The sequence below is a fragment of the Artemia sp. Qi Xiang Cuo genome, chromosome 11 (genome assembly GCF_049724085.1).
Source record: "Artemia sp. Qi Xiang Cuo chromosome 11, ASM4972408v1, whole genome shotgun sequence".
NCBI lineage: Eukaryota > Metazoa > Arthropoda > Branchiopoda > Anostraca > Artemiidae > Artemia > Artemia sp. Qi Xiang Cuo.
In genome coordinates, this window is record NC_142804.1 from 6,006,449 (window position 1) to 6,020,395 (window position 13,947).

The window sequence follows — 13,947 nt, forward strand, 5'->3', positions numbered from 1 at the left end:
AAAGAATTTCAAAATGAACTTTGAAAAATCAAGAAAATGTAACTGTGACATGGTAAATCATGACAAAACACTACTGAAATATTCCAGCTCTTGCATTTGTACGAAAGAATTCCAAAATGAACTTTGAGAAATCAAGAGAATGTAACTGTGACATGGTAAAGCACAACAAAACACTAATGAAATATTCCAACTCTTGCATTTCAACGAAAGAAATTCAAAATGAACTTTGAAAAATTAAGATAATGTAGCTGTGACAAGGTAAACCATGACAAAACACTACTGAAATATTCAAACTCTTGCATTTCAACGAAATAAATCCAAAATGAACTTTGAAAAATCAAGAGAATGTAACTGTGACAAGGTAAACCACGACAAAACACTACTGAAATAATCCAACTCTTGCATTTCAACGAAAGAAATTCAAAATGAACTTTAAAAAATCAAGAGAGTGTAACTGTGATATGGTAAATCACAACAAAACACTACTGAAATATTCCAACTCTTGCATTTCAACGAAAGAAATTCAAAATGAACTTTGAAAGACCAAGAGAATGTAACTGTGACAAGGTAAAGCACAACAAAACACTACTGAAATATTCCAACTCTTGCATTTCAACGAAAGAAATTCAAAATGAACTTTGAAAAATTAAGAGAATGTAACTGTGACAAGGTAAACCACGACAAGAAACTACTGAAATATTCCAACTCTTGCATTTCAACGAAAGAAATTCAAAATGAACTTTGAAAAATCAAGAGAATGTAACTGTGACAAGGTAAAGCACAACAAAACACTTCTGAAATATTCTAACTCTTGCATTTCAAAGAAAGAAATTCAAAATGAACTTTGAAAAATTAAGAGAATGTAACTGTGACAAGGTAAACCACGACAAGATACTACTGAAATATTCCAACTCTTGCATTTCAACGAAAGAAATTCAAAATGAACTTTTAAAAATCAAGAGAATGTAACTGTGACAAGGTAAAGAACAACAAAACAATTCTGAAATATTCAAAATCTTGAATTTCAATGAAAGAAATACAAAATGAACTTTGAAAAATAAAGAGAATGTAACTGTGACAAGGTAAACCACAACAAAACACTACTGAAATATTCCAACTCTTTCATTTCAACGAAAGAAATTCAAAATGAACTTTGAAAAATTAAGAGAATGTAACTGTGACAAGGTAAACCACTACAAGACACTACTGAAATATTCCAACTCTTGCATTTCAACGAAAGAAATTCAAAATAAACTTCGAAAAATCAAGAGAATGTAACTGTGACAAGGTAAAGCACAACAAAACACTACTGAAATATTCTAACTCTTGCATTTCAACGAAAGAAATTCAAAATGAAATTTTAAAAATTAAGAGAATGTAATTGTAACAAGGTAAACCATGACATAACACTACTGAAATATTCCAACACTTGCATTTCAACGAAAGAAATCCAATATGAACTTTGAAAAATCAAGAGAATGTAAGTGTGACAAGGTAAACCACAACAAAACACTACTGAAATAATCCAACTCTTGCATTTCAATGAAAGAAATTCAAAGTGAACTGTGAAAAATCAAGAAAATGTATGTGTGACAAGGTAAACCATGACAAAACACTACTTAAATATTCAAACTCTTGTATCTCAAATAAATAAATCCAAAATGAACTTTTAAAAATTAAGAGAATGTAACTGTGACAAGGTAAACCATGACAAGACACTACTGAAATAATCCAACTCTTGCATTTCAATGAAAGAATTTCAAACTGAACTTTGAAAAATCAAGAAAATGTAACTGTGACATGGTAAATCATGACAAAACACTACTGAAATATTCCAGCTCTTGCATTTCAACGAAAGAAATCCAAAATGAACTTTGAAAAATCAAGAGAATGTAACTGTGACAAGGTAAACCACGACAAAACACTACTGAAATAATCCAACTCTTGCATTTCAATGAAAGAAATTCAAAATGAACTTTGAAAAATAATGAGAATGTAACTGTGACAAGGTAAACCACGAAAAAACACTACTGAAATATTCCAACTCTTGCATTTCAACGATATTTCAGTAGTGTTTTGTCATGGTTTACCTCGTCACAGTTACATTCTCTTAATTTTTCAAAGTTCATTTTGAATTTCTTTCATTGAAATGTAAGAGTTGGAATATTTCAGTAGTGTTTTGTTGTGCTTTACCTTGTCACAGTTACATTCTTTTGATTTTGCTAAGTTCATTTTGGATTTCTTTCGTTGAAATGCAAGATTTGGAATATTTCAGTAGTGTTTCGTCATGGTTTACCATGTCACAGTTACATTCTATTGTTTTGTCAAAGTTCATTTTGAATTTCATTCGTTGAAATGCAAGAGTTGGAATATTTCAGTGATGTCTTGTCGTGGTTTACCTTGTCATAGTTACATTCCCTTGATTTTTCAAAGTTCATTTTGAATTTCTTTCATTGAAATGCAAGAGTTGGAATATTACAGTAGTGTTTTGTTGTGCTTTACCATGTCACAGTTACAGTCTCTTGATTTTTCAAAGTTCTTTTTCGATTTCTTTCGTTGAAATGCAAGAGTTGGAATATTTCAGTAGTGTTTCGACATGGTTTACCATGTCACAGTTACATTCTCTTGATTTTTCGAAGTTCATTTTGAATTTCTTTCGTTGAAATGCAAGAGTTGGAATATTTCAGTAGTGTTTTGTTGTGCTTTACCATGTCACAGTTACATTCTCTTGATTTTTCAAAGTTCATTTTGTATTTCTTTCGTTGAAATGCAAGAGTTGGAATATTTCAGTAGTGTTTTGTCATGGTTTACCATGTCACAGTTACATTCTCTTGATTTTTCAAAGTTCATTTTGAATTTCTTTCATTTTGGATTTTTCAAAGTTTATTTTGGATTTTTACCTTCTCTTGATTTTTCAAAGTTCATTTTGAATTTCTTTCGTTGAAATGCAAGAGTTGGAATATTTCAGTAGTTTTTTGTTGTGCTTTACCTTGTCACTCTTACATTCTCTTGATTTTTCAAAGTTCATTTTTGATTTCTTTCGTTGAAATGCAATAGTTGGAATATTTCAGTACTGTTTTGTTGTGCTTTACCTTGTCACAGTTACAATCTCTTGATCTTTCAAAGTTCATTTTGAATTTCTTTCGTGAAATGCAAGAGTTGGAATATTTCAGTAGTGTTTTGTCGTGATTTACCATATCACAGTTACATTCTCTTGATTTTTCAAAGTTCATTTTGGATTTCTTTCGTTGAAATGCAAGAGTTTGAATATTTCAGTAGTTTTTTGTCATGGTTTACCTTGTCACAGTTACATTCTCTTAATTTTTCAAAGTTCATTTTGAATTTTTTTCGTTGAAATGCAAGAGCTGGAATATTTCATTAGTGTTTTGTTGTGCTTTACCATGTCACAGTTACATTCTCTTGATTTTTCAAAGTTCATTTTGGATTTCTTTCGTTGAAATGCAAGAGTTGGAATATTTCAGTAGTGTTTTGTCATGATTTACCTTGTCACAGTTACATTCTCTTGATTTTTCAAAGTTCATTTTGAATTTCTTTCATTTAAATGCAAGAGTTGGATTATTTCAGTAGTGTTTTGTCATGTTTTACCTTGTCACAGTTACATTCTCTTAATTTTCCAAAGTTCATTTTGGATTTCTTTCGTTGAAATGCAAAAGTTGGAATATTTCAGTAGTGTTTCGTCATGGTTTACCATGTCACAGTTACATTCTCTTGATTTTTCAAAGTTCATTTTGAATTTCTTTCGTTGAAATGCAAGAGTTGGAATATTTCAGTGACGTTTTGTTGTGCTTTACCATGTCAAAGTTACATTCTCCTGATTTTTCAAAGTTAATTTTGGATTCATTTCATTGATATTCAAGAGTAAGAATATTTCAATAGTTTCCTGTTATGGTTTACCATATCAGAGTTAAATTCTCTTGTTTTTTCAAATTTCATTTTTGATTTCTATATTCTCATGATTTTGCAAAGTTCATTTTGAATTTCTTTCCTTGAAATGCAAGAGTTGGAATATTGCAGTAGTGTTTTGTTGTGCCTTACCTTGTCACTGTTACATTCTCTTGATTTTTAAAAGTTCATTTTTGATTTCTTTCGTTGAAATGCAAGAGTTGGAATATTTCAGTACTGTTTTGTTGTGCTTTACCTTGTCACAGTTACATTCTCTTGATCTTTCAAAGTTAATTTTGAATTTCTTTCGTGAAATGCAACAGTTGGAACATTTCAGTAATGTTTTGTTATGGTTTACCTTGTCACAGCTACATTATCTTAATTTTTCAAAGTTCATTTTAAATTTCTTTCGTTGAAATGCAAGAGTTGAAATATTTCATTAGTGTTTTGTTTTGCTTTACTATGTCACAGTTACATTTTCTTGATTTTTCAAAGTTCATTTTGGAATTCTTTCTTTGAAATGCAAGAGCTGGAATATTTCAGTAGTGTTTTGTCGTGGTTTACCTTATCACAAATACATTTTCTTGATTTGTCAAAGTTCATTTTGGATTTCTTTCATTGAAATGCAAGAGTTGGATTATTTCAGTAGTGTTTTGTTATGCTTTACCATGTCACAGTTACATTTTCTTGATTTTTCAAAGTTCATTTTTGATTTCTTTCGGTGAAATGCAAGAGTTGGAATATTTCAGTAGTGTTTTGTCGTGGTTTACCTTGTCACAGTTACATTCTCATGATTTTTCAAAGTTCATTTTGAATTTATTTCGTTGAAATGCAAGAGTTGGAATATTTCAGTAGTGTCTTGTCGTGGTTTACCTTGTCACAGTTACATTCTCTTGATTTTTCAAAGTTCATTTTGGATTTCTTTCGTTGAAATGCAAGAGTTAAAATATTTCAGTAGTGTTTTTGTCGTGGTTTAAATTGTCAGATTTACAGTCTCTTGATTTTTAAAATTTCATTTTGAATTTATTTCGTGAAATGCAAGAGTTGGAATATTTCAGTAGTGTTTTGTCGTGGTTTACCTTTTCATAGTGACATTCTCTTTATTTTTCAAAGTTCATATTGAATTTATTTCGTTGAAATGCAAGAGTTGGAATATTTCAGTAGTATTTTGTCGTGGTTTACCGTGTCACAGTTACATTCTCTTGATTTTTTCAAATTTTATTGTGGATTTCTTTCATTGAAATGTGTTTTGTTGTGCTTTACCTTGTCAAAGTTACATTTTATTTAATTTTCAAAGTTTAGTTTGGATTTCTTTCGTTGAAATTCAGGAGTTGGAATATTTCAGTTGTGTTTAGTCGTTGTTTACCTTGTCACAATTATATTCTCTTGATTTTTCAAAGTTCATTTTGGATTTCTTTCTTTAAATGCAACAGTTGGAATATTTCAGTAGTGTTTTTTAGTGGTTTACCATGTCAAAGTTACATTCTCTTGATTTTTCAAAGTTCATTTTGAATTTCTTTCGTGAAATGCAAGAGCTGGAATATTTCAGTAGTGTTTTGTCATGATTTACCTTGTCAAAGTTACATTTTCTTGATTTTTCAAAGTTCATTTTGAATTTCTTTCGTTGAAATGCAAGAGTTGGAATATTTCAGTAGTGTTTTGTCGTGGTTTACCTTGTCACAGTTACATTCTCTTAATTTTTCAAAGTTCATTTTGAACTTCTATCTGTAAAATGCAAGAGTTGGAATATTTCAGTAGTGTTTTGTTATGCTTTACCTTGTCACAGTTACATTCTCATGATTTTTCAAAGTACATTTTGAATTTCTTTCATTGAAATGCAAGAGTTGGAATATTTTAGTAGTGTCTTGTCATGGTTTACCTTGTCACAGTTACATTCTCTTGTGTTTTCAAAGTTCATTTTGGATTTCTTTCGTTGAAATGCAAGAGTTAAAATATTTCAGTAGTGTTTTTGTCGTGGTTTACCTTGTCACAGTTACATTCTCTTGATTTTTCAAAGTTCATTTTGAATTTATTTCGTGAAATGCAAGAGTTGGAATATTTCAGTAGTGTTTTGTCGTGGTTTACCTTGTCACAGTGACATTCTATTGATTTTTCAAAGTTCATTTTGAATTTCTTTCGTTGAAATGCAAGAGTTGGAATATTTCAGTAGTATTTTGTCGTGGTTTACCGTGTCACAGTTACATTCTCTTGATTTTTTCAAATTTCATTTTGGATTTGTTTCGTTGAAATGTGTTTTGTGGTGCTTTACCTTGTCATAGTTACATTCTCCTGATTTTTCAAAGTTCATTTTGGATTTCTTTTGTTAAAATGCAAGAGTTGTAATATTTCAGATGTGTTTTGTTGTGCTTTACCTTGTCACAGTTATATTCTCTTGATTTTTCAAAGTTCATTTTGAATTTCTTTCGTAAAATGCAAGAGTTGGAATATTTCAGTAGTGTTTTATCGTGGCATACCTTATCAAAGTTACATTCTCTTGATTTTTCAAAGTCCATTTTGAATTTCTTTCATGAAATGCATGATTTGGAATATTTTAGTAGTGTTTTGTCGTGGTTTACCTTGTCACAGTTACATTCTCTTGATTTTTCAAAGTTCATTTTGGATTTCTTTCATTGAAATGCATGAGTTGGAATAATTCAGTAGTGTTTTGTCATGGTTTAACTTGTCACAGTTACATTCTCTTGATTTTTCAAAGTTCATTTTGGATTTCTTTCCTTGAAATGCAAGAGTTGGATATTTCAGTAGTGTTTTGTCGTGGTTACCTTGTCACAGTGACATTCTCTTGATTTTTCAAAGTTCATTTTGGGTTTCTTTCATTGAAATGCAAGAGTTGGAATATTTCAGTAGTGTTTTGTTATGGTTTACCTTGTCACAGTTATATTTTCTTTTTTTTTCAATGTTCATTTTGGTTTTTTTTCCTTTAAATGCAAGAGTTGGAATATTTCAGTAGTGTTTTATCATGGTTTGCATTCTCACAGTTACATTCTCTTGATTTTTCAAAGTTCATTTTGAATTTCTTTCATTGAAATGCAAAAGTTGGAATATTTCGGTGATGTTTTGTCGTGGTTTACCTTGTCACAGTTACATTCTCTTGATTTTTCAAAGTTCATTTTGAATTTCTTTCATTTAAATGCAAGAGCTGGAATATTTCAATAGTGTTTTGTTGTGGTTTACGTAGTTACTATTAAATTCTCTTGATTTTTCAAAGTTCATCTTGGACTTCTTTTGTTAAAATGCAAGAGTTGGACTCTTTATTTTTCAAACTTTAATTTGTATTTCTTTAATTGAAATGCAATAGTTGGTATATTTCAGTAGTGTTTTGATTAGGTTAGGTTAGGTTAGCCTACGTGCGCGCGCGTACGTAGGCTAACCTAATCTAATCAAAACACTACTGAAATAGTCCAACTCTTGCATTTCAATGAATGAAATCCAAAATGAAGTTTGAAAAATCAAGAGTCAAACTCTTGTATTTTAACAAAAGAAGTCCAAAATGAACTTTGAAAAATAAAGAGAATTTAATAGTAACTACGTAAACCACAACAAAACTACTGAAATATTCCAACTCTTGCTTTTAAAGGAAAAAAATTGAAAACGAACTTTGAAAAATGAAGAAAATGTAACTGTGACAAGGTAAACCACGATAAAACGAAATATTCCAACTCTTGCATTTCAACGAAAGAAATCCAAAATGATCTTTGAAAAATCAAGAGAATGTAAGTATGACAAGGTAAACCATAACAAAACACTACTGAAATATTCCAACTCTTGCATTTCAATGAAAGAAACCCAAAATGAACTTTGAAAAATCAAGAGAATGTCACTGTGACAAGGTAACCACAACAAAACACTACTGAAATATTCCAACTCTTGCATTTCAATGAAAGAAATACAAAATGAACTTTGAAAAATCAAGAGAATGTAACTGTGACAAGGTAAACCATTATAAAACACTACTGAAATATTCCAACTCATGCATTTCAATGAAAGAAATCCAAAATTAACTTTGAAAAATCAAGAGAATGTAACTGTGACAAGGTAAACCACGACAAAACACTACTAAAATATTCCAACTCTTGCATTTAACGAAAGAAATTCAAAATGAAATTTGAAAAATCAAGAGAATGTAACTGTGACATGGTAAACCACGATAAAACACTACTGAAATATTCCAACTCTTGCATTTTACGAAAGAAATCCAAAACGAACTTTGAAAAATCAAGAGAATGTAACTTTGACAAGGTAAAGCACAACAAAACACTACTGAAATATTCCAACTCTTGCATTTCAACGAAAGAGATCCAAAATGAAATTTGAAAAATCAAGAGAATGTAACTGACAAGGTAAAGCACAACAAAACACATTTCAATGAAAGAAATCCAAAATGAACTTTGAAAAATCAAGAGAATGTAACTATGACACGGTAAAAAACGACAAAACACTACTGAAATATTCCAACTCTTGCATTTCAACGAAGGAAATTCAAGATGAACTTCGAAAAAGCAAGAGAATGTCACTGTGACAAGGTAAACTACGACAAAACACTACCGAAATATTCCAACTCTTGCATTTCATGAAATAAATTCAAAATGAACTTTGAAAAATCAAGAGAATGTAACTGTGACAAGGTAAACCACGACAAAAACACTACTGAAATATTCCAACTCTTTCATTTCAACGAAAGAAATCCAAAATGAACTTTGAAAAATCAAGAAAATGTAACTGTGACAAGGTAAACCATGACAAGATACTACTAAAATATTCCAACTCTTGCATTTCAATGAAAGAAATTCAATATGAACTTTGAAAAATCAAGAGAATGTAACTGTGACAAGGTAAAGCGCAACAAAACAATACTTAAATATTCCAAGTCTTGCATTTCAACGAAAGAAATCCAAAATGAACTTCGAAAAATCAAGAGAATGTAACTGTGACAAGGTAAAGCACAACAAAACACTACTGAAATATTCCAACTCTTGCATTTCAACGAAAGAAATTCAAAATGAACTTTGAAAAATTAAGAGAATGTAAGTGTAACAAGGTAAACCATGACAAAACACTACTGAAATATTCAAACACTTGCATTTCAACGAAAGAAATCCAATATGAACTTTGAAAAATCAAGAGAATGTAATTGTGACATGATAAACCACGACAAAACACTAATGAAATATTCCAACTCTTGCATTTCAATGAAAGAAATTCAAAGTGAACTGTGAAAAATCAAGAGAATGTATCTGTGACAAGGTAAACCAAGAAAAAACACTACTTAAATATTCCAACTCTTGCATCTCAACGAAAGAAATTCAAAATGAGCTTTGAAAAATTAAGAGAATGTAACTGTGACAAGGTAAACCACGACAAAACACTACTGAAATAATCCAACTCTTGCATTTCAATGAAAGAATTTCAAAATGAACTTTGAAAAATTAAGATAATGTATCTGTGACAAGGTAAACCATGACAAAACACTACTGAAATATTCAAACTCTTGCATTTCAACGAAAGAAATCCAAAATGAACTTTGAAAAATCAAGAGAATGTAACTGTGACAAGGTAAACCACGACAATACACTACTGAAATAATACAACTCTTGCATTTCAATGAAAGAAATTCAAAATGAACTTTGAAAAATCAAGAGAATGTAACTGTGATATGGTAAACCACGACAAAACACTACTGAAATATTCTAACTCTTGCATTTCACGAAAGAAATTCAAAATGAACTTTGAAAGTTAAAGAGAATGTAACTGTGACAAGGTAAAGCACAACAAAACAGTACTGAAATATTCCAACTCTTGCATTTCAACGAAAGAAATCAAAAAGGAACTTTGAAAAATCAAGAGAATGTAACAGTGACAAGGTAAAGCACAACAAGACACTACTGAAATATTCCAACTTTTGCATTTCAACGAAAGAAATTCAAAATGAACTTTGAAAAATCAGAAGAATATCAAATCCAAAATGAACTTTGAAAAATCAAGAGAATGTAATTGTGACAAGATAAACCACGACAAAACACTAATGAAATATTCCAACTCTTGCATTTCAAGGAACGAAATCTAAAATTAACTTTGAAAAATCAAGAGAATGTAACTGTGACATGGTAAAGCACAACAAAACACTAATGAAATATTCCAACTCTTGCATTTCAACGAAAGAAATTCAAAATGAACTTTGAAAAATTAAGAGAATGTAGCTGTGACAAGGTAAACCATAACAAAACACTACTGAAATATTCAAACTCTTGCATTTCAACGAAAGAAATCCAAAATGAACTTTGAAAAATCAAGAGAATGTAACTGTGACAAGGTAAACCACGACAAAATACTACTGAAATAATCCAACTCTTACATTTCAATGAAAGATATTCAAAATGAACTTTAAAAAATCAAGAGAATGTAACTGTGATATGGTAAATCACGACAAAACACTACTGAAATATTCCAACTCTTGCATTTCACGAAAGAAATTCAAAATGAACTTTGAAATATCAAGAGAATGTAACTGTGACATGGTAAAGCACAACAAAACAGTACTGAAATATTCCAACTCTTGCATTTCAACGAAAGAAATCAAAAATGAACTTTGAAAAATCAAGAGAATGTAACAGTGACAAGGTAAAGCACAACAAGACACTACTGAAATATTCCAACTTTTGCATTTCAACGAAAGAAATTCAAAATGAACTTTGAAAAATCAGAAGAATATCAAATCCAAAATGAACTTTGAAAAATCAAGAGAATGTAATTGTGACAAGATAAACCACGACAAAACACTACTGAAATATTCCAATTCTTGCATTTCAAAAAACGAAATCTAAAATTAATTTTGAAAAATCAAGAAATCGTAACTGAGACAAGGTAAGCAGTAACAAAACATTACTGAAATATCCCAACTCTTGCATTTCAACGACTGAAATCCAAAATGAACTTTAAAAAATAAATAGAATTTAACTTTGAAAAGGTAAACCACGATAAAACACTACTTAAATATACCAACTCTTGCATTTCAAGGAAAGAAACAAAAAATGAACTTTGAAAAATCAAGAGAATGTAACTTTAACAAGGTAAACCAAGACAAAACACTACTGAAATATTCCAACTCCTGCATTTCACGAAAGAAATTCAAAATGAACTTTGAAATATCAAGAGAATGTAAAAATCCAAAATGAATGAAATTCAAAATGAACTTTTAAAAATCAAGAGAAAGTAACTGTGACATGGTAAATCATGACAAAACACTACTGAAATAATCCAACTCTTGCATTTCAACGAAAGAAATCCGAAATGAACTTTGAAAAATCAAGAGAATGTAAATATCCAAAATGAACTTGGAAAAATCAAGATAATGTAACTGTGACAAGGTAAAACACGACAAAACACTACTGAAATATTCCATCTCTTGCATTTCAATGAAAGAAATCTAAAATGAACTTTGAAAAATCAAGAGAATGTAACTGAGACAAGGTAAACCATAACAAAACACTACTGAAATATTCCAACTCTTGCATTTCAACGAAAGAAATCCAAAATGAACCTTTAAAAATCAAGAGAATGTAACTGTGACAAGGTAAACCACGACAAAACACTACTGAAATTTTCCAACTATTGTCTTTCAAGGAAAGAAATCCAAAATGAACTTTGAAAAATCAAGAGAATGTAACTGTGACAAGGTAAACCACGACAAAACACAACTGAAATATTCCAACTCTTGTATTGCACGAAAGAAATTCAAAATTAACTTTGAAAAATCAAGAGAATGTAACAATCCAAAATGAAAGAAATTCAAAATGAACATTGAAAAATCAAGAGAATGTAACTGTGAAATGGTAAAGCACAACAAAACACTACTGAAATATTCCAACTCTTGAATTTCAACGATATAAAACAAAAATGAACCTTTAAAAATTAAGAGAATGTAACTGTGACAAGGAAAAGCACGACAAAAACACTACTTAAATAATCCAACTCTTGCATTTCACGAAAGAAATTCAAAATGAACTTTGAAAAATCAAGAGAATGTAAAAATCCAAAATGAAAGAAATTCAAAATGAACTTTGAAAAATCATGAGAATGTAACTGGGACATGGTAAAGCACAACAAAACACTACTGAAATATTCCAACTCTTGCATTTCAACGAAAGAAATCCAAAATGAACCTTTAAAGATCAAGAGAATGTAACTGTGACAAGGTAAACCACGACGAAACACTACTGAAATATTCCAACTATATCCTTTCAAGGAAAGAAATCCAAAATGAACTTTGAAAAATCAAGAGAATGTAACTGTGACAAGGTAAACCACGACAAAACACAACTGAAATATTCCAACTCTTGCATTTCACGAAAGAAATTCAAAATGAACTTTGAAAAATCAAGAGAATGTAACAATCCAAAATGAAAGAAATTCAAAATGAACTTTGAAAAATCAAGAGAATGTAACTGTGAAATGGTAAAGCACAACAAAACACTACTGAAATAATCCAACTCTTGCATTTCAATGAAAGAAATTCAAAATGAACTTTGAAAAATCAAGAGAATATAATTGTGACAATGTAAACGATGACAAAACACAACTGAAATATTCCAACTCTTGCATTTCACGAAAGAAATTCAAAATGAACTTTGAAAAATCAAGAGAATCTAAAAATACAAAATGAAAGAAATTAAAAATGAACATTGAAAAATCAAGAGAATGTAACTGTGACATGGTAAAGCACAAAAAAACACTACTGAAATATTCCAACTCTTGCATTTCACGAAATAAATTCAAAATGAACTTTGAAAAATCAGGAGAATGTAACTATGACAAGGTAAACCACGACAAAACATTACTGAAATATTCCAACTCTTGCATTTCAACGAAAGAAATCCAAAATGAACTTTCAAAAATCAAAAAAACGTAACTTTTACAAGGTAAACCACGACAATACACTACTAAAATATTCCAACTCTTGCATTTCAATGAAAGAAATTCAAAATGAACTTTGAAAAATCAAGAGAATGTAACTGTGACAAGGTAAAGCGCAACAAAACACTACTGAAATATTCCAAGTCATGCATTTCAACGAAAGAAATTCAAAATGAACTTTGAAAAATTAAGAGAATGTAATTGTAACAAGGTAAACCATGACATAACACTACTGAAATATTCCAACACTTGCATTTCAACGAAAGAAATTCAATATGAACTTTGAAAAATCAAGAGAATGTAAGTGTGACAAGGTAAACCACAACAAAACACTACTGAAATAATCCAACTCTTGTATTTCAATGAAAGAAATTCAAAATGAACTTTGAAAAATCATGAGAATGTAACTGTGACAAGGTAAACCACGAAAAAACACTACTGAAATATTCCAACTCTTGCATTTCAACGAAAGAAATTCAAAATGAGCTTTGAAAAATTAAGAGAATGTAACTGTGACAAGGTAAACCACGACAAAACACTACTGAAATAATCCAACTCTTTCATTTCAATGAAAGAATTTCAAAATGAACTTTGAAAAATTAAGATAATGTATCTGTGACAAGGTAAAACATGACAAAACACTACTGAAATATTCAAACTCTTGCATTTCAACGAAAGAAATCCAAAATGAACTTTGAAAAATCAAGAGAATGTAACTGTGACAAGTTAAACCACGACAAAAAACTACTGAAATAATCCAACTCTTACATTTCAATGAAAGATATTCAAAATGAACTTTAAAAAATCAAGAGAATTTAACTGTGATATGGTAAATCACGACAAAACACTACTGAAATATTCAAACTCTTGCATTTCACGAAAGAAATTCAAAATGAACTTTGAAAGATCAAGAGAATGTAACTGTGACAAGGTAAAGCACAACAAAACAGTACTGAAATATTCCAACTCTTGCATTTCAACGAAAGAAATCAAAAAGGAACTTTGAAAAATCAAGAGAATGTAACAGTGACAAGGTAAAGCAGAACAAGACACTACTGAAATATTCCAACTTTTGCATTTCAACGAAAGAAATTCAAAATGAACTTTGAAAAATCA